We start from the raw sequence: 20,383 nt of genomic DNA, 5'->3' as shown, positions 1-20,383 counted from the left end.
TGAGTTTGTTTTCGAAGTCTGTGAGTCTGTTTCTCTTCTGCAAATAAGTTCATTTGTGTTCTTCAAGATTCCAGGAGTTCCCGTCGTGGCGCAGTGGTTGACGAATCCAACTAGGAACCATGAGGTTGCGGGTTCGGTCCCTGCCCTTGCTCAGTGGGTTAACGATCCGGCATTGCTGTGAGCTGTGGTGTGGGTTGCAGACGCGGCTCGGATCCCGCGTTGCTGTGGCTCTGGCATAGGCCGGTGGCTATGGCTCCGATTCGACCCCTAGCCTGGGAACCTCCATATGCCGCAGGAGCAGCCCAAGAAATAGCAAAAAGACAAAAAAAAAAAACCAAAACAAAACAAAAAAAAAGACTTGTCATGGAGTTCCCGTCGTGGCACAGTGGTTAATGAATCCGACTAGGTTTGGAGGTTCGGAAGTTTCAGGTTCAATCCCTGGCCTTGCTCAGTGGATTAAGGATCTGGTGTTGCTGTGAGCTGTGGTGTAGGTTGCAGATGTGGCTTGGATCCTGCGTTGCTGTGGCTCTGGCGTAGGTGGTGGCTATAGCTCTGATTCGACCCCTAGCCTGGGAACCTCCATATGCCGCGTGAGCGGCCCTAGAAAAGGCAAAAAGACAGTAAATAAATAAATAAATAATAAAAAGATAAAAAGATAATAATAAAAAGATAAAAAGATGTCTTAATGCTTTAGGTATATGACCTCCTTTAGTTCTTAAAGACCTGGTGATGTACTGATTAAGTCGAGTTTACAGGTGAGGCCTGGAGCGCTAACATGGCTCGTCAGGATGCAACCCTTGGTCAGTTTGACTCCAGAGATTGTGCTTCTAACCTTTTCCGTACACTGGCTCCCTTACCCAGATCCTGGTGGGTTTATTAGCTAAAACACTCGCGATATCTGCATCAGGGCCTGCCGAACTTGGGAGCATTCTTCCTCAGAGGCAAGCTGAGCTTCGAGAGTCTGGCCCAATCCTTTTCATCTCTACCAAATGCACCATCACAAATAATAATAATAAAATAATAAAAGCATTATCCACATGGCTTTCTACTCTTTTTAGAAAAGGATGAGGGGGTCTTTACTTCTCTCATTCTTCTCTCAGGATTCTTATGACTCAGGATGCCATCTGTTTACACCTTCCTTTTGCCTTGTTTGGGACACAGAGTAGCATGATTCTCCCTAAACTGTTTATGGTGCAAAAGAGCAAGCAAACAGGATTCCTTAACAAAATGGTCTCTAACCAGAGGATTAATGGATAATGCGCTTTCTCCTCAGAGCTCCCAGATGGATATCTTACAAAAGAGAGCACTGGGACGTGGCCTACCTTAAGAACAATAGATCTAATCTATTGGTACCTTCCCTTCCTCTAAGAAGGGAAAAAATGTTACATGGCCAGAACTGGGGGCCTGGATTTTATTGGGGGATTCTACTGAGATAGAATACTATGCAGGTATTAACAAAGCTTCCAGTGAATGTTTATTTATGGAGGAATATTTTGGTTACTTCCATGGGCTGCACTTGACATTATGGTTAAGGAGAAAGGACTGGGGTTTGGGCTGGTGCTTATACAACATTCCCTCATCCTAGGAGAAGTTGGGCATCCAGGTGGGGCCTCCAGAACCTTCCCCCTGACCATACCAAACCAACCTGAGAGATGGTACCCAGAGTGCAAGGCGGTTATAGTTACTCAAACCTGCCCAGTGAGCTGGCTTTGCTCCAAACAGACAGGAATATAGAAGCAGGACCCCAGTTGGTGCCTGCCAACCCTCTGTTAGAATCAGCAAGGGATGTGGGTGGGTGAGAGCTGTCTATTTTGGGCAAGGGCATGGAGACCGAAATTTGTGGAAAATTGCTTGTGGCTCAATCCCAGATACAACTATCCACAATTACCTGAACTCTGGACATGGTGTGCTGATGTGTGTGTTCAGATCCATCACCCAGCATGACTTTCCCAATTAGATGTTAGGAAAATTAAACTGTCACAGAGCTGAATGTGCTGAGGGATGCAGCACAGTCTACTATTCCAATGACATGAGCTCACAAAATAGGTATCAGCCTAAGGGTGTGCTAATTTTCCTTCCATATTAAAATTGTATCCCCAGGAGTTCCCATCATGGCGCAGGGGAAACAAATCCTATTAGGAACCATGAGGTTGCAGGTTCAATCCCTGGCCTTGCTCAGTGGGTTAAGGACCTGGTGTTGCTGTGAGGGGTGGTGTAGGTCACACATGCGGCTTGGATCTGGCATGGCTGTGGCTCTGGCATAGGCTGGCAGCAACAGCTCCTATTAGACCCCTAGCCTGGCAACCTCCATATGCCATGAGTGCGGCCCTAAAAAGGACAAACACACACACACAAAAATGGTACCCCCCAAAAAGTTTGTAAAAATTAAACTTCAAACTTGGTGTGCCTTTGAGAGGAAACTTACATGTGAAATATAAAGAAATTTAAACAATCACTTAGCGAGGTGTTTACATATAGTAATATGCATAAATCTTGGGAGCAGAGCTTTGATGAGTATGCACGCTTTTTCGCACATGTGGCCACTTCCCAGATCAAGACAGAACATTTCCTTGCCCCAGAAAATTCCTTTATGCTCCTTCCCAGTCAATCCCTACTTCTGGATAAGAACCATACCAATTCTTTCACTGCATTTTAATTTTCTAGTGTTCTTGGACTTCATATAAAAGGATTATTCCTGACTTCTTTTGCTCAATATGATTTTGAGATTAATCCATGTTGTTGCATTATCAGCACTTAATTCCTCTTTACTGCTAAGTATAAATTCATTGTATGTATATAATTGAATTTGTTTATTCTCCTGTCAATGGGTTCTAGTGCTATTTCCAGCATTTGGTTATTATGAACAAAACAGGAATGAGTTTTTTTTGCTCATACATGTTACACAAGTCTTTTTGTGTAAAAATATTCTGGTTTCTCTAGGGTATATACCTAGGCATAAAACATTACTGGAATCTGCCATGTGATACACCGTTAAGTTTAAAAATAACTTCTAGAAATGTGAAATAAAAGTCCTATAAAGTTTGCTTACAAATGTATAAGCTATTTAAAAACAGATGCAATAGGAGGAATCATCCAACATGCAAAATGCTTCATAGAGACAGTGATTTTATTCTTAAGAGCCACAAATATGCTCTTAAGATATAAATTTTCAACAGCCACAACTTTAAGCAAATTGTCTTTAGGCAAACTGGTCTTAGGCAAATTGGCCCAAAGGCTCAATGTAGATTCTCGTAAAGAGAATCCCCCATTCTGTACTGATGTAATTGAATTTTTAAACAATGCAGAAGTGACATTCATCCCTGGAAGATTTCATACCGGTGGGAAGTACATGTATATTTATGCATATGGATATATGGGATTAGGATGTTGGAACAAGTAGATACTTGGTGGACGGGGGAAAAGGAATTCCTGGCCCTGTTTGTGAAGCTCTGGGGAGGACTAATAATGGGCCATGAGCTGGCAGGTTGCCCAGGGAGTTAAAACGTGGCTGAGCCAGGGTAGGGGCCTAAGCCTGGAAGGTCTTGATGGAGCCCAAGTGCAGCAGGGGGCTTTGCCTGGCAACATCGAGCCCTGTTTGTGGGGAGAGGTGGGGACATCACTACATTAATGAGGAGAATAGGTAGAGGCTGACCCTGGAGATGGTGGCATAACCAGGTAACCAGGAGATCCCCCTGAGTCAGTGGGCTGTGCCAGTTAGCATTGGTCGGAGAGAGTAAAAAGACTGGGCTTGAATCCCCTCTAGGCTGGCTTTGTCCTGGTTGCTGCTATTTCAACCTTCGTTGCCAAAATGTGTCAGCAGATATGACTGCAAGTTTTAAAAAATTTATAGTCTTTCACCTGAGTTCACTATCTCTTCTGCCTTAGTGTCTTCCATGCTTTGGATAAAATTGGCTTCTTTGTCATCTTCCAAGTTATTAATAAAAAATATTAACCTGGCCAGAGCCAGAACAAAGCCCACTGGAATGCCGCCAGAGACCCCCCTCCAGGGTGACAGGGATTCATTCATCAGCACTCCTGGAGAACGATTGTTCAACCGACTATAAATCTGCCTCTCAGTCCCCGCTGACAGGGCTCCGCTTTTGCACAAGAGAATTGGGAGGGATTTAGTAAAAGGCCTCGCAGAAATAAGACCCTGGTCTATGACATTCTCCCGATCCACCAATCTAATAATTCATACAAAAAGGAGATGACGTTAGACTTGTTCTTAGTGATTCCACACTAGTTCCTGGCAAACAATACTTCCTTTTTAAAGTACTCAGAAAAACACCTGTTTAATAATCCCATCTAGATTTTTGCTGGCGCTGGCAGCACTCATTGGTCAAAATGTAAATTTCATCTACCGCCCCATTTAAAAATCAGGACATTGTCATTCTTTTGGCTACTCACTCAATTTTCCAGGACATCTCAAAGATTTTACAGGTGACTCTGGTGGCCAACTGGGAGTTCGTTTGTCTGGACTGGCTGGACTTAAACTCATTTAAGCAGGTGAGGTAGTTTATTTGGTCTAAGTGAGCTTCTGGGCTGTAAGCGGAAAGCAACTTGATGTTGTCTCTGCTTGTGGCTTAAAATTAATTCAGTAAGGATATCCTTCTGTTTGTGGCTGAAAATTCTTCAGTCTTGTGAATTTTCTTTTTCTTTTTGTCTTTTTAAGGGTGCACCTGTGGCCTATAGAAGTTCCCAGGCTAGGGGTTGAATCGGTGCTGCACCTGCCAGCCTACACCACAGCCACAGCAATGCCAGATCCGAGCTGCATCTGTGACCTACACCACAGCTCATGGCAACACCAGAGCCTTAACTCACTGAGAGAGGCTATGATCAAATGCATCCTCATGGATACTAGGTAGGTTTGTTGCCGCTGAGCCACAACAGGAACTCCAGTCCCATGAGTTTTCTGATCACTCATGATCAATCAAAGTACTATTATCACTTTAAGTCACTAAATACGTCTCCCTTTAGATACTGAAACTCACTCCTACATAAGGAGCAGAATTGTGAGCTTTGTTTCCAGTTAAATCTTCCTCATCAGCTGGGGCCTGGTGCAAGCAGGATGCTTACAGCTCATCTGTGTGCTAGGCATCTTCTTTTGGGGGGCCTCTCTTCCTACCTCCGCTTGCAAACCTGAAATCCTGAATCCTCTGGGCTGGGGAGGTGCTGAGAGATCTCGAGAGTAGGGAAGTTCTTCTCTGGTAATTTTGTAAACCAGCTCTTCACTCCCTGGGCCTGGCAAGAATTTCAAGTCTTCTCATTCTTTAGATTTTTCAGGCAGGAATCAGACCCCAATTTCCTGTGTCCTGCCCTCAGCCTCTGCTCTCCAACTGCTCTCCTTTGACGCTCATTCTCTCTCTCTCTCTGTCTCTTTCGTGATGAAGGGCAAGTACCCACAGCACGCAAACCATTCTCTCCAAAGACCTCTTCCTCCCAAATCCCCTCCCACCGCCCCTCCCCTGACCCTTGATGCCCTCGGTGTGGTTTGAAGGGGTTCAAGAAAAATTCCACCAGTTCAAAGACACTTATGCAATATTTGAACAGTGACCTCCTATGGAATGTAACTTTGCTCTTCATGTTGCAGCCAAAGGGAGGCAGAGTCCAACTTGGATATTTGGTTAAAGCAGTTTTCCTCTATCTGCGCTCCTATCTTGGCCCTTAGTTTCCTCCAGTCTGGTTTGATGGCATTTCTTCTTGACAGGGAGACAGATGAAAATAGAAGTTAAGGACATCTGTGTTCTCTCTAAAACCTTCCCTTGTTTCCCGCCGCTTCCTCCAGCACAGAGACTTTCCTCCTTTCTGAAACACGTGCTTTTAAAAACCACAACTATCAGGCCATGCAATGAATTTATAATGAATAAGATAATGGTGCATAGATCTAAATACATTCTTTTTATTACTTCCTATTGGTAAAATTAAAATAGGAGTGGGGAGGGGGGAGGGGGGAAATCCAATATTTATTGAACACTTACTATGTGCTCATCACTTTATATTCACCTTATTAAACAATCAAAATAACCATGGGAGGTAAATATTATCATCCCTATTATGTAGATGAAGACACTCAGGCGTAGAGAAAAGAAATAACTTACCTAAAATCTGCAGCTAGCTGGGTATGTGTTTTTTTCTGCTATATCTCTGCATTCTAAAGTACTGTCATAAGATAAATTGGTGAGCTTGGTAAAAATAACAAATAGATCCAATTATTTTGATAAATAGGCAACAAAAAAGCCATCTCTCTGGTGGGGGATACAAAGAAGAAAGTAAAAATCACCAGCTTTGAATACCCAAGAAGTTAATATATTTCTTTTCAATGTTTTACTTAGGAACATGCATGTAATAATTTTGCAAAATTAAAATAATACTGTATGTGCAGTTCTGAATCCTATTTCTTAAACTTACTATAATATGAACCTTTCCCATTGCCAATGCAATTATTTGAAAATCACTTTTAATGGCTTCATTATGGTTCAACATTTGGGTATACCATTATTTAATCTTCTTCTCTTACTCTCAAACATTGAGGGTTTTTTTTCCTACTTTTTTACCACTTTGGGAAACACCAGAGGTATGCTGTTGAGCATAAATGTGTTTGAATTTATGATATTATTAGAAGAGGAGTTGCTGGGTCAAAGTGTATAGATTTTTTTTTTTTCTTTTTTGGGGCCACACCCGAGGCATACGGAAGTTTCCAGGCCAGGGGTCCAATCAGAGTTCATCTGCTGGCCTACACCACAGCTCACGGCAATGCCAGATCCTTAACCCACTGAGTGAGTCCTGGGATCAAACCCGCATCCTCATGAACACTATTTTGGGATCTTAACCCACTGAGCCACAGTGGGAACTCCTAGACTTTTTAAAGGCTCTTGATACCATGTGTCCTGTTGCTTTCTGGAAAAAAAGATTTGTAACAGATGGGCTTATCTTAATGGACAGTGTCATCATCAAACTCCATTAGTTTAAATACCCATTTCCACACTAGGGCCAGCCAACAAAACCAGAACATTTATACAGGCTGGCCAGGTCATCCCTTTCTCTGGACAATGTCAGAGACAGAGAACAAAAGTAGTTTTGGCTACAGTAACCATTATCTCCAAACTAGGAATCTGTTTGGAGGGAGCAGAAGGAGGGAGTTTGTACATTTGTACAGCTGCAGATTTATAGTCAAGGCTCTCCCAGAAGGCTGCAGCCTCCTCTGACCCAGTCTGCCTTTGGGTCATTGCCCTATAACACAGCCCTGCTTCAGTGGGGTGGGCCAGAAAGCCATAGGCAAGGCAGCTTTATTTGCTCCCAGTCACAGCTTCCTGCAAGGAACTTTAGGCCCCTCCGTGGAGCAAGAATCTCCCAAGAATCCCTGGCAACACATCTTCATAAACACATCTCTAGGTGGGTTTGCTTTGCTTTGCTTTGTATCGACCACCGGTTAAACTGCCTTCAAGTTTTTTACCCAGAGCTTATTCTAAACCTTGCCCATTTTCTACCCCAGAACCACACTTTTAAGACAGAAAGACCACAAAAGCAGCACATGTTTTAAGCAGAAAACTTAGGAAAATTCGGTAAAGTAGGAAGGGAAGCCTGCAGAGTGACCACCACGGACTGTGGCCTGCTCGGCAGATGGGGCATGCACGTCCTGGCGGACGTCTGTATGGGGTCAGCAGGGGTGATGCTCAGCTCAGCAGATGTTGGTGGACGTACAACACAGACTGAGCACGCGTAAGAGCTCGCGCACTTGACACTATGTAAGCCCTAAACTGACACAGACAGGGGGAAACTTCTGAAATGATTGAGGAGAAAATCACAAGAGCGGTAGAATGGCGCTTGATACAGAAATTAAGTTCATTTGTAAGAACACAAAGAACACCAGAGTCTAGTTTTGTACTCTCTTTCTAGCTCCCTCGAGCATCTGATTTCCAGCTTCAGGAGAACCCACCACCATCCTCTGCTGGTACCTCGGCTAGGTTCTGTCCTGGTACCTGAGGGGGTTGGAGGGACAGAAGCAGAGTGTCTTGGGCTCCCCAGGGGAGCTAGCCATGTAAATCGCCATGGAAATGGAAGATCTTGTGATTGTTCATGCTGGACTTAGATGGTGAAGGCTGGGAAAGAACTCTTCCATGGGCTGCCCATGGCCCTCCATCTCTGAGGATTTTCTTCTCCTAATTCTCCTCATTGGAACTGGGGGGACTAAGTTTCTGAAAGCAGCAGGTGGATGTAAAACAAGATAAAATAAACAGCCCAATAGGGCCATAATCCTTGTCACCAGCAAGAAAGGAAACTGGTTTCTCTGAGCTGTGATGCTGGACCTAGCTCTTTATCCTACAAGGGTTCTTAGAACCACCTGGCAGAGTTGCCTTTCTCTTGGGGTCCTTGATTGTGCATTCATGCATCCTTGGCAACATCTCAGTGGAGCCCCAGGGGGTAGGGCAGCATCCTGTCAAGACGATGCAGCATCAGAGAGAACCACTGAGGCAAGCTCTGGAATCCCTGGAGACCTCCAAGAACAGCACTCAGGTCTGAGGACTGCCACTGCAGAGAGGTCTATAGTTACAAAGAACTTGAAACATCAAAAGTGCTGATCCACAGGAAACCACTTAAATTAAGGTACATTCATACAAGGGAGCACCCAGCAGTCATTACAGAAGGTATAGATTTATGTAAATGAAAAGGAAACATGACTTCATAATTCTGGTGTAAAAAACATTTAAAACAGTATGTAGAGCATGATCTTATTTTTCAATAAAAAGAACATATTTATAAATGTATATAGAAAATCTCTGGTGGAATAACAGCGATTTCTTTTCCTTTTCATACTTTTCTATGTGTTTGAAATGATTATGATACATGTGGTTGGCTTTAATTTTTTTAAAAATCATAACCTTTGTTGAAGGAAATGTTGCTAAAAATCTGTTGTGGCATCCATGGAAGTGTGCCACAGGGCATTTCCTGTCAAGAAAGGACTTGATCCTACTGTACAGCTCAGGGAACTATATCCATTCTCTTGTGATAGATAATATGAGAAAAAGAATATGTGTGTGTGTGTGTGTGTGAGTTGGCCACTTTGCTGTATGGCAGAAATTTACACAATATTTTAAATCAACTACGCTTTAATTTAAAAAAATTTTTTAAAAAGAACTTCATATCACCATGAGTGCAGTCAGCCCACAGCTTCTGGCCACAGCACCTTGGGGACCCACCGCAGCATTTGCCCCAAGCTCTCTCTATGACATCCCTGAGCAGCTCCCAGCAATGACTGAGTATAGAGGGCACACTCATTCCCGCTTTTGCTGCCCCACATTGCTGATGCTGGAGCTCCCTACCCAGCTGATGCCTTTCTCAAAGCTGCCCCTAAGTCAGAGTCTCTTCCACCAGCCATTCCTCTTCCCTCTCCTTCTGTGGGTATTGTTAGACCTGCATGGCCATCTTAAGTCCTTGCCTGCTCTTTCTCCCTCTCCTACCCCTATTCTATTCTGTTCTGTTCTGTTCTGTTCTGTTCTGTTCCATTCCATTCCATTCCACTCCACTCCACTCCACTCCACTCTATCCGTTCTTCTTTCCTTCCTTCCTTCCTCCTTCCATTTCTTTCCCTCTTTCTCTCTTTTTCTTTCTCTCTGACTGCACCCATAGGCATGTGGAAATTCCCAGGCCAGGGATCAAATCTGAGCCACAGCTGTGACCTATGCCTCAGCTGCAGCAATGGGATCCTTAACCCACTGTGCCAGAGTGGGAACTCCACTGTCCTTTATTCTCTATGGGTATCACTCCAATCACCTCTCACATGTCTAACTCTATTACTATCTGCTTTCTGGAAGATGTAACACAATGTTTCTGTGTTCCTAAACATGTAAGAAACTTGAACTTGGGTTGATATTCTTTACATAGAAATACTATCTCCCCACTCCCTGCAAAGAATTATTATCCCAGATGACCCTAAGTGGCCTCACAAACAAAATGAAATGCCTTTAAAAAAAAAAACAATTTTCTTCTGATTGTTGCCTGAATTTACTCCCTTTAAGCCCACCTTTCAGCCCTCCTAGTGCTGATTCAGAAAGGCTGACAGTGGCTGGGTCCACCTCCATGGCTTACATTACTTCCAGAAGAAGAAAAGCCAGCTATCAAAAATGAAGCTCTGATAGTCACGGACTTCTGCATGTCTCAAAGCAGTGCATGAAGTAACTCTAGAAAAATGTGGCCAGACTTTGCTCTCTGAATGTTGCCACCTTCAAGCCTGATCAGTTCTTCCCAGATCAGGGGGCTCCTGAGACAGAGACCTGCTCTTCCTAGTGCATGTGTCTCAGGTTTCCTCCAGCATCCCACACAGCATCCCAGGCTCTTCCAGAGCCTGTGGCAGACACAGGGAACTTCTCAGGAGGCTACACAGAGTTGGTAGACGGTGACACTCCCACTCTTCCTCACAATTCTGGCCTTAAGTAGCCTGAGGCTCACAGCATCAGCCCAACATGAGAAACTGAGAGACACAGAAGCAAACACAGTACAGGGCAATCACAGTGCAAGTGAAGGGTTAAGAAAGTCGAGTCAGAAGAGGATGGAAGTTGTAACCAAGTGTGACTGTGAGATGAAGAGCACCCAGATCCTTCTACCTTCCCAAGAAGGCTGCTGACCCACAGAGTATCTATTGCTGTGGGTGGAGAAGCGGTTGCCTCTGCTGGGTCAGTGCTGGGTGCCTGGCTGCGACAATGGCGCGGTCATAGGACCTGCCCTGAGCATGACATGGGGAGGTGGCCCTGGGTGGAAGGGCTTCACACTGTTTCTCTAACCCACACAGAGAATCTGTGAACTGCTCAATGTCTTTTTAAGAGGCTGCTTAAATCAGCCAGAACTGGTTTCTGCTGCTTGTTGAGCACTCTGGCTGACACATATATGTAATATACAGCATTTTTGTGTATGTTAAATTGGCACAGAGAATAATACCATAGTAACAATGAACTTGAACCACCTGGTTATTAACCTAGATTGTACCTGAGAGGGGGGTGGGATAAAGATGGAGAGGAGAGGAAGAGGCAGGCAAGTGAAAACAGGACAAGGGGAGGGAGTTCCTGTTTCGGCACAGCAGAAACGAATCCGACTAGTAACCATGAGGTTGCAAGTTCAATCCCTGGCCTCACTCAGTGAGTTGGGGATCCGGCATTGCGGTGAGCTGTGGTGTAGGTCACAGATGCAGCTCGGATCCCAAGTTGCTGTGTCTGTGGTGCAGGCTAGCGTCTGTAGCTCTGATTGGACCCCTAGCCTGTATGAGGATGGGATCACGTGTATGTATCCACATAGTACGTTCACACACCAGCTCTACCCCGGATCTACTGAAAAAGAAATTTCCCAGGATTACACCCACGCTTGAGAGTTTTTTTGGAGCTTCTCAGGAGAGGCTGATCGGGAGACAGAGCTGCTAAGTGGTCATTTATCAATGTGATCCTGGACCACCAGCATCAGAATCAGCCAGAGGTTTATTTAAAATTTCGCGTTCCTGCATTCCACTGCAGACCTCCCGAGTCCGAATCTGCAGTGGGGGGATATTTTCCACCCAGGGCGAGGGAGCTTGGCATCCTGTGGCCACAGGACCAATTCCCTGGGGCCTAGAACAACCACAGGACTCCATGGCACTAGGCCAGGTCTGGTACAGTGGGCCCCATCTTTTCAAAGACTCGCTTTTAAAATCTTTAATGATGGTTTCACCCGGCAGCCCCACTTCTTGGAACTTATCCTAAGGAAATAACCACACAACGTGAAAGGATGTCTGAGGAAGAACATTCGTCAGAAACCTTGTTTATATTAACGAGCATCTGGAAACAACCCAAATATCAATCAATAGGGGGACAATTAAAACAATTATGACACATTCCTACAACCGAAGGCTACGGAGCTGTTAAATTGAGAGATAGATCTCTATGTACAGAGATGGAAATATGACCACAATATAGTGTGTTCAGTGGGGGACAAAATCAGATGGCAAAAGAGCAGGGATATTTCACATGCAACAGATGGCATTCACATGGATGGCATAGCTGTATGTCATGCATAATCTTGAGGACACTTTTTTTTTTTCACCTGACAAAACAGATCTGAATGTTATTATGGAGGACCTTCGGTCCACTCTATTTTTTACAGATGCACATACACATATTTGCATTTTACTATGAAAAATTTCAAACATAAGTAAAATTAGAGTGAGACTATATCAAACTAAAAAGCTTCTGCACAGCAAAGGAAACCAGCCAAATTAAAAGGCAACCGATGGAATGGGAGAAAATATTTGCTTACTATCTGTTAAGGGGTTAATAGCCAAAATATATAAAGAATGTATACAACCCCATAGCAAAACCTAAACAATCTGATTAAAAAATGGTTCTAGGAACCCAACAGATGTTTTTCTAAAGAAGACACACAAATGACCAAGAGGCACATGACAAGATGTTCAGCATCACTCATCATCAGGGAAATGCACATCAAAGCCTCACTGAGCCAGCCCCTCACACCCACCGATGGTGTAGATATGTTGGCCTCAAAAGTTTTGTCACAGTATTTTATATTTTGAGCATGTGTGTCCTTTAGAAATATAATATTTTTCTTTATGGCTTATTTTATTTGGTCTCTTGTTTGGGGGTATATCTTTCGAATTTAGGCAAGTTTGCATTTTTGTTCTAATGGCTACATGAATGCAAATTCTAAAACTTATACTCCTAATCTCTTCTTTTTCAGGCTATTTTCTATTGGTTCCCTTCTCCCAGGAACAGTATCAAAATTATCTGCTAACTTCCTCTTTCTCCCCCACACCATCTCCTCAGCATCTAATTTGAAGTGAGACCTTTTACTTTCAGTTCAAACCCACAAACAAAATTTGTAAGCTTATTGAATTTATTATCAATTTTATCTATTCTCCTCCCATTTTTGATATTGTACTGTCTTTACATCATCAGAACCCAAAGACCTTCATATTATTCTCTCTTGAAAATCATCATTTAGTCTTAATTCTAAGGGAAAATATATCTGTAATGCTCACCACTGGTCTTTATGTTGGTACCTCTCTGGTCATTTTGGTTTTTTGAAACTCATTCTCTAGCAGATTCCTCAGGAAGGGCATGGAACAATATCCCCTGAGGTTTTGTTTTTTGTTTTGTTTTGCTTTGTTTTGTTTTTTTAAACAGTGTCTGTGCTTTTATATTTGAAGCCCAGTTTCTTTGCTATAAAATTTTTTGCCTCAGTTTCTTTCCTCCAGTAGATTCAACATGTGGCTTCAACCTCTGCCTTAAAGCACTGGGTCCAGAGTCTGGTAGAATTTTCTTTCCTTAAGTGACTTGGTCTTTTTTGCATTCAAGTTTTTTTTCTTTCAAGTCTACTAGTTTTAAGCACCAGAATATTCAACGTGTGGGCTGATTTTCCCAGATATGAGATGGACTTTTCACTATGAAGTTTTAAGTCTGTTTTATTTCAGAAAGTTTTTCTTAATATAAATATCTTTGTATTTATTTTATTCTGTTACTTTGGTTTTCATTTTCAGGATTTCAAATCCCTGGGCACGAGGTCTTTATTGCCTAACGTGTGTGTGTTGTGTGTGCATGCCACTTTCTCTTGAATCATTTTTCACTATCTTCATTTCTTTTTTATTTAAAAATTTTGATCCGTTGCAACTAGGGTTCACTCATTTGTAGGTTCCATGGTGGCTTTCAAACATGGCCATAAAGAGGCATGAGAAATCACTTGAAGGTGAGAGGATTATTCTAAATCTTGACTATGCTGGTGGTGACAAGACTATACAATTACCCAAAGTCATCCAGTGGCTCAATTACAACAGATGAATTATATTGTATGTAAATTACTTTTTAATAAAGCTGAGAAAAATGGACAAAAATTCTTTGACATGCATCCCAGCAAGAGGGAGAGTCTATGTCCCCTCCCTTTCAGCTTCAGTGGGCCTGTGACAGCTTTGAATGATAGTTTATGGTGAGAGGGATGCTCTGTGGTTTCTAAGGCAAAGTCAGAAAAGGTCCAGCTCAGCTGCCTTGGTCTTTGGGACACTCATTCTTGGAAACCTGAGGCACTATGTATAGAGCCCAACTCCCTGAGGATGACATGCAGGACAGGCCACCTGTCAGCACTCCAGCCGCCAGACCCAGCTGAACCCGACCTCCAACCAACCAAGCCCAAGTGCCAGGGATGACATTGAAGGTACTGCCTTGGAAGTAGACCTTCAACTCCCAGCTGTCTCAGCCCACAGCCATTCAAGTCACCCTAGCTAAGGCCAGGATCCATGAGTCCCATACAACTATTGCTTTTTCTTTTCCACTGAATTTGGGTGTAGTTCATTGGGTAGCAGTAGATAGCTGAACATGTCTCTTCCACTTTAGTCTTAATTTATGAAATTGGTTTCTTTTATTTCTCATTCCTTTCTGAGTTTTGTCCCTTCTCTTTTCAAATCTTTCTTTTTTTCAAGTCTCTCATCGCTAAGTTTTTCTAAGCTTACTAGAATCTAATCGTATTATGGTTATTCTTCCATAACACCATTTTTCTTAATTTATCTTAGTTCATTTTACATATTAGGCTACAAGTTTATCTGTTTCATGGGCAGTGTCTTTCTAGTACGCCTTCATTATCTCCAGAAACAATATCATGTGACTTTTTCTTTTCTTAGAGCAACTTTACGTGGCTCATGATCATTTTCTATTGCTCATTTGAATGAGAGGAATTTTTTGTACCTTTAGGAGGGAAAGGGAGATTAGGATAACTTTCCTAGATTCACTACCCTGGAAGTTCTCCTTCCACTATTTTCACAACATGATTAAATCTGGTAAAACTTTATCTATGTATCATCTATGTATCTATCATCTATCTATGTAGGTACCTATGTATCTATCTATCATCTCTCTCTCTCTAAATGTTTTCTGAGCTGTGTCTTTACTGCTTGTCTTACATTTATCTGAGACATTTGTGAGTTTTTGTTTTGCTATCCTGTCTGTTTTGTCTATGTGTATGGAGGAGACTGAGGAACTCAAAAATTATGCCACAGCCATTTTGGAAAACAATCTGGCCGTTCCTCAAAATGGTAAACATAGAGGTACCACGTGACCCAGCAACTCTACTCCTGGGTAGGTACCCAAGAGAAATGAAAACAAATGTCCACCCAAAAACTTGTACAGTGAATGTGTTCAGCAGCATTATCCCCAATAGCCAAAAGGTGGAAACAACCCAAATGCCCATCAACAGATGAGCAGAAAAACAAAATCTAGTATATACAAACAATAGAATATTATTTAGCTTTAAAAAGGAAGGAAATTCTGACCCGTGTTACAATATGGATGGGCTTTGAAGACATTATGCTAAGTAACATAGGCCAGACACAAAAGGGAAGATAGTGTATGTATCCATTTATATGAAATGTCCAGAATGGGTAAATCTCTAGAGACAGAAAGGAGAATAGTGGTGGCCTAAGGCTAGGGAGAATGGGGGGAAATGCAGTGTGACTGCTAATGGGTATGGGGTTTCATTCTGGGGTGACTGTGGTGATGGTTGTATAACTGTGAAAATACTAAAAGCCACCAAATCAGGCAGTATAGTTGACGAATGCTATTTTAATAAAGCGGTTACTAAAAAAGCAACTATGTTGCCACAACTGCCCTCTTCTCAGAATCCTCTTATTTTTAAAAACTATTAATTATTTCTATTCCCTGGAACAAATTTCACATAAAAGTCCTTGCAAACAAGCACACACAACCATCTAAGGAAGGCACCTGGAGGAAGGCTTTGAGGCTCCAGTGTTGCTCCTGGTATAAGCTGTGCTGATGCAGAGCGGGCTTTGCCGTGATAAAGCCATGTGCCTGGCCTCAGAACAAAGCCTCTGGGCTCCAGGAGTCCCGGCCCCTCCCTGGCTCTCAGTGCAGCCTACAGCCGGTCGCCCGGGCCATGAAAGGAAGCAGACGCCTCCATCGCAGCCTATTCTTTGCCCCCCTACAGCCTCCTTCCCAGCCCTTCCCTTGGTTCCAGGGGCTGTCAGGGGCTGTCAGGGTCACCCTCCCTCTCCCCAAATCCCCCACCCCCTGCCCCGTTAAGACACATTCTGCTTTCCATCTTGTCAGACAACAAAGACACTGGAGGAATTTATTTATACCTCCAGCCAGCTAATGAGACAATTCAATAGAAAAGCAGCCCCCGCTTGCTGGAGCCTCCTCAGGCCTTTGATGGCCTCTTCTGGGTTCCAATTCCCAGCATTTACTCTACATATAAATTTTCCATGGTGAATAGACACCATTCTTCCCGGAAACCCATTTGTTCCCCTGGCTATTTCATTTCAATCTCTTGCTTTGCTTTTTATTATTATTGTTAAACTGTAATTAATTCTTCTCCTATCAGCTTCTCTTTAGTGTACAATGCCTAATGCACCATGAAGTGTCTTCCCTCACCCCAGCCACACACCTCTTCTTGAGAAAGAAAGGAAGTCTCTGACATTTGAAAAACACACACGCTGTTAAATCCTTACCTCTCTGAGACTGGGAGTCAGGGAGGGAGGTTTGCGCAGGAGGAGTTGAAATGATTTCATAGTAAAGAGACCGTGGATTTCAATTTAGCTGAGATATTTCTGATTTTCAGCACACAGACACTGAAAGGGCTAAGAGCGGTGGAAAGACTGAGAGAAAAGCCCAAGTGCTCTTTGAAGTATGGCCCCTGCTAGAGTTCCCACTGTGGCTCAGCAGTGAGGAACCTGACTAGTATCCTTGAGGATGCGGGTTCGATCCCTGGCCTTGCTCAGTGGGTTGAAGATCCGGCATTGCCATGAGCTGTGGGGTAGGTCTCAGATGTAGCTTGGATCCTGCATTGCTGTGGCCGTGGCGTAGCCTGGCAGCTGCAGCTCTGATTTGACCCCTAGCCTGGGAACCTCCATGTACTGCAAGTGCAGCCCAAATAAGAGGAGAAAAAAAAGTGTGGCCCCCGCCTTCCTGCTCAAACTTGAGACTACTGTCCTCCTTCCATCTCCAGAGGAACTTTGCTGCAGAATCCTCTGAGTCTTGCAGAATCCTCTTGAAGTCAGCATCTTTGAAAGGGGTACCAGCACCATGGACAATTCTGTGATGGTAAGCAGTGGTCTGAATGGGGGCTCCCAGATATTGTCCACATCCTTATCCCCAAAACTTGCAAATGTGATCTTTTTGGCAAAAGGTTCTTTGCTGATGTTATTAAGGACCCTGGATTACTTGGGTGGGCCCACTATCCAATGACAGGTATCCTTATAATAGACACCCCAAGGGGAGAGACAGACAGAGGAGGCTGTGATATGAAGTCAGAGGCGGAGGTTGGAGTGATGAGCTACAAGCCAAGGAAGGCCAGGGATGGCTGGGTGGCCATCAGGAGCAAGAAGAGGCAAGGGATAGATTCTTTCTTCAGAGGGAGTGAGGTCCTGCTGACACCTTGATTTTGGACTTCTCGCCTCTGGAACTGTGGGAGAACAAGTTTTTGCTGTTTTAAGCCATCTGGTTTGAGGTCTTTGTTGCAGCAGCCCTAGGAAGCTCATATTGCATTCGCGGTTTGCCAAAGTCACCATGAGCAGAAAACATGAGAGAGAAAGGGCTGGATGATATCAAGTCATGAAAACTTCAAATGTCAGGCCATTTCCCTCAGATGGTGACAGACTATGTTGTCAGATCCGATGAGGCTGTCCATACACCTCAAGCCTCAAGCATTTTTTGGATGCAAAGAAATGAGTCCCCAGGATTCAGATCTTGCCAGAACCGGCTGCCCACAATTTTGCTTTTCGCTTGTGCACATCTGGCATGGCGTGTTGTTGCTCAGCTGTGACTTTTTGTTTATACCTAAGATTCCTCCATCCAGGAGATCGCACAGATCCAGGTTTCTATATTTCATCCTCCCCATCCCCAATTTTCTATATGGCTGGAGGTAACGCGGTCATGAGGAGTGAGGGGAATGTCCTGGAGTCACGGGCCTGCATGGGGTCCTTCTGAGCCATCGGGCTAAGGATCTGGCATTCTCATGCTGTTTGGGGCTGGTTCAATCCCTGTCTTGGGAACTTCCTTACACTGTAAGTGCAGCCAAAAGAAAAAAGAAAAAAAAAATCTGGTTCTTTGTTTATTCATTCATTCAAAAAAAAAAATGTCTGTTTTTAAATACTTTACATTTTCTCATCAGTTGATGATACCTTACAGGCATCCACTACTCTTTCTCACGCTCTTGGTTCAGCCCACTTCTGGTCATTCCCCTAAAAAACTTCTCCTTAGTTCACTTGCCTCCCCCTGGCAATCCCTTGTCCTGTCCCCAGGACTGAAGTCCAACTAATTGGGGTCCATATTTGTCACCTCTCAGTAGAAACAGTGCCTGCACAGGGCCCAGGACACAGTAGGTCCTTACGAATGATCTGTTGAATAAAAGGCCAAGTTTCCACATGTCCTTGCCATGTACAGCATCATTTTGTTATACTTTGATTTTATCTTACGGGAAAATGTTTGAAAATTTATATTTAAATTGCCTATTTTTCTGTTATTTTAAATAACCTCTCGCAGCTTACAGGGTGGGGTTTCAGCTTAAATGACTGGCTGTGTGTGTCTTGTTTGATTTGCTGTCGTTGTGCATGTGTGGGTGTGTTGCTTCTGTGTGTGCATACGCATGTGCCTGTTTACACACAAAATCCCCCCAGGGACACAAAGTTTATTTTTCCTCATCCCGTCACTCAAAGTCCAGTGACTGAACTTAATTTAAATTACCTCTCCTGACCCAAATAAATAAATAAATAAAATATCAAAGGGTAAATTCTGGCCTAAAACATACTTTCTTATTTTCGAAAAGTGAAAAGCTGAGGGTAATTGAGTTTGCTGCTCAAATCATAGCTCTCACTCTTGGCAACACCCTGAAATAACACTTCCTACCTCAGTCCTGTAGAAGCCAGGCCCTGCTTCTCCTCTGATGAAAGGTTTTCATTTCTGGCAGGGCACGCTGAGCCATAAACTGAGGCCCACAGCAGTGAAACAAGAGGCGATGTGGAATTTACAAAGCTCACAGGGGCACTCTGCCTCCATTTGTGGTGATTAATATCTCCTTCCTGTGGGTCGAATGCCAGCCTTCAATTAGAAACAGAAACAGAACCGTGTTTTTACGGAGCAGCCGCCAGGAGCCCCTGGAGGTGACTGCCCCTGGAAAGGCAGGCCTGGTAAAATGGGAAGAGAAGAGGGGCGGAAACCCCACCACTAACAGAGGGCACCGAATTCCTGTGTCTTCCAGGCTGTCCCTGCGGGACCCCTTACGACATGGCAATCTTCCCAATGACCTCAGGAAGGTGATGGCTTTAAGGAAGGATAAAGACTCAGCAGATTGGAGTTCCCATCGTGGCGTGGCGGAAACGCATCTGACTAGGAACCATGAAGTTGAGGGTTTGATCCCTGGCCTTGCTCAGTGGGTTAAGGATCCGGTATTGCCGGGATTTGTGGTGTAGGTCGCAGACATGGCTTGGATCCCACGTTGCTGTGGCTGTGGTGTAGGCTGGCAGCTACAGCTCCGATTAGACCTCTGCCCTGGGAACCTCTATATGCCGCAGGTGCAGCCCTGAAAAGACAAAAGGCGCACACACACACACACACACACACACACACACACAAAGACTTAGCAGATTTTTTGGTGACTATTTTTATTAAGGGAAAAAAAAAATCCCAGGAGTCTGGGGGAAGTTTCTGAGGTACTCCCAGCCCGACCTCCTCCCTTCATTGAATTCAGGGACTCCCCGTTGGGTCCATTAGGGTTCTTCTGCTTCTAGCTGGGTTGAGGCTGAGCTCACCAATGCCAAGACAAGTAAAGAGGAGAAAAGGACCATTGGGAACATTAATTTCCAAAATGTTTGTGTGCTTGTTGTGGGCATGTGAATTATAACACAAATTCTGATTCCTTATGACAGCCTTTTCTTGTTACCCCAACTTTCCCTCACCTTCGGGGTTAAGGTATGTACTTGTGGCTCTAGAAGTTGAGTTGATAGGACTCTTAATCTAGGCCTTGGTGGGATTCTGGCCCAGATGCAACCAGAACGCATTGGTAAGTATTGGTTCCTGCACTTGGCTGTCAGGTGGACATGGACTGCTGGCCTCCACCCCTCCATATTCACTCTGCACTTTCTCACCCACATTGTCTGTGCCAGGCTCTGGGGTTACAAAAGGGAATAAGAGAGGTGGACCTCCTCCCCCACAGGGTTTGTCTCCTCATTCCGGAGACACATACTGAACACATCCATCAATCATTTCAGGTGGGTCTAAATGACATGAAAAAATAAAATAGGTTAGTGTGCTATTGAGTAGCTAAGAGATGAGCTAGGTGTTTTTTGGGTTGATCAGAAGAGGTCTGAGGAAGTGGTATTTGGGCTTGAGACCCCTGTGATGGTGTGTAT

General features: G+C 43.9%; 2 long non-coding RNA genes across 2 annotated transcripts in view; one reads left to right on the top strand and one right to left on the bottom strand.

Annotated features, from left to right (window-relative positions):
- LOC146401652 (uncharacterized) overlaps positions 1-20,383 on the top strand; it is a 113,923-nt gene that overhangs the window by 64,453 nt on the left and 29,087 nt on the right. The gene's annotated exons all lie outside the window — the stretch shown is intronic.
- LOC146401651 (uncharacterized) overlaps positions 14,432-20,383 on the bottom strand; it is a 65,467-nt gene continuing 59,515 nt past the window's right edge. Inside the window, exons 3-4 of the long non-coding RNA XR_014810573.1 lie at positions 18,882-19,054; positions 14,432-18,038 (exon numbers count right to left, since the gene is read on the bottom strand). This is a non-coding gene — a long non-coding RNA (uncharacterized LOC146401651). The remainder of the gene's footprint in view (positions 18,039-18,881; positions 19,055-20,383) is intronic.

The sequence above is a fragment of the Sus scrofa genome, chromosome 7, assembly GCF_054392235.1.
Source record: "Sus scrofa isolate SSC_HxYL_T2T_F1_AM1 chromosome 7, Sscrofa_HxYL_maternal_Yorkshire_Landrace_v2.0, whole genome shotgun sequence".
Taxonomy (NCBI): domain Eukaryota; kingdom Metazoa; phylum Chordata; class Mammalia; order Artiodactyla; family Suidae; genus Sus; species Sus scrofa.
Note: the sequence above shows the minus strand (reverse complement) of the source record. Positions and strands in the feature narration are given on the sequence as shown.